The 1469-nt window shown below is 43.6% G+C and overlaps 1 pseudogene; it reads left to right on the top strand.

Annotated features, from left to right (window-relative positions):
* On the top strand, window positions 1–1165 carry LOC140722984 (N-acetyllactosaminide beta-1,3-N-acetylglucosaminyltransferase 3 pseudogene; annotated as a pseudogene).
* The last annotated feature ends 304 nt before the right edge of the window (window positions 1166–1469 follow it).

Raw genomic sequence — 1469 nt, 5'->3', positions numbered from 1 at the left:
GAAAGATGAGAAGACGTCGGCGATTCAATGAGAAAGTAGTGCTGGGTGTTTTGCTTACTCTGGGATTGTTCTTCATGTTCTGGGATAATGACCAACGTCGAGAGACTGATGATCTTGCAGAAACCTTTCATCGCAATGACCTGCCCAAGGTTGTTACTGCTGATGCAACTAAATCAGTGCTCAAGCCAAAGTGCCACGCGAACAGGACATTGTTGCACCTGTCCTCATTTGATCAAGAGAAAGAGCACATAAAAAACTTCTTGATGTATAAACACTGTCGAGAATTTGACATGATTCTAAATGCCCCAGACAAATGTGGTGGTCGAGAAGGATCTCAGAATGTCTTCCTGCTCCTGGTGATCAAATCTCACCCTTTCAACCAGGATCGGCGGGAAATAGTAAGGAAGACCTGGGGCAAAGAACGCGAATTCAATGGGGTCCTAATTAAGAGAGTCTTTATCTCTGGTGTCTCTCCTGACCAAAAAGAAAGTAGGAAATTGAATCAGCTTTTAGCCATGGAAAACAGAGAACACAGAGATGTCCTACAATGGGATTTCTTGGATACCTTTTTCAACCTCACCCTCAAACAATACAAGTTGCTGCAGTGGGTCAGTGAATTTTGCCCCAGAGCTAAATTCATCTTCAATGGAGATGATGATGTCTTTGCCAACACCGATAACATGGTTGATTACTTGCTAGGCATGAAGGTTCACCAACACCTGTTTGTGGGCCATCTCGTTTATGGGTTTGGGCCCAATCGCCAGAAGTCGAGCAAGTATTATGTGCCAGAAATAGTGACCACCATCAAGTCGTACCCACCATACGTTAGTGGAGCGGGCATACTTATGTCTGTGTATACAGCTCACATCATTTACCAGATAGCCCAAGACCTTGAACTATATCCCATTGATGATGTCTTTTGGGGGATGTGTCTGGCCAAGACTGGACTAGCCCCACGCTCCCATAGCGGATTCAGGACAGCTGGAGTCAGGGTTCCTTCAACCCAAGATGACTCTTTCAATCCTTGCTATTACCGTGAGTTGCTGCTAGTGCACCGTTTTCGGCCTTTCGAACTGCTATTGATGTGGGATGCGGTGCATGATGCCAATCTGAAATGTGCTCATGCTGCCCAGAAGTCTGCATCCACGAAAAGGACGGCATGAGTCATGAGAGAATGTAACAACTGTTGGAATGTAATGCAGTTTGTAAACATGTGTTAATCAGTTGTTTATGCAATGTAAGAAGGTTAATTCCTAAATTATATTGGAGGATACATTAATTCATAGAGTTGGTGCCTTTCTACATTCTACAAATGTTTGTAAAGCTGTCAGGTGTCATCACTCAGCCTAATTCTTAATGCACCCATAATGACATTACAATATTGACAGGAGCACCACAATTTAAGTCAATTGTAAAGTTATTCCAAGTGAGCAGTCCTTGTTGCATTGCGTACAGATAGGTACAGCATC

This window comes from Hemitrygon akajei, unplaced genomic scaffold, assembly GCF_048418815.1.
Source record: "Hemitrygon akajei unplaced genomic scaffold, sHemAka1.3 Scf000096, whole genome shotgun sequence".
In the NCBI taxonomy this organism is placed as follows: domain Eukaryota; kingdom Metazoa; phylum Chordata; class Chondrichthyes; order Myliobatiformes; family Dasyatidae; genus Hemitrygon; species Hemitrygon akajei.
This window is presented reverse-complemented; position numbering and strand designations above follow the sequence as displayed.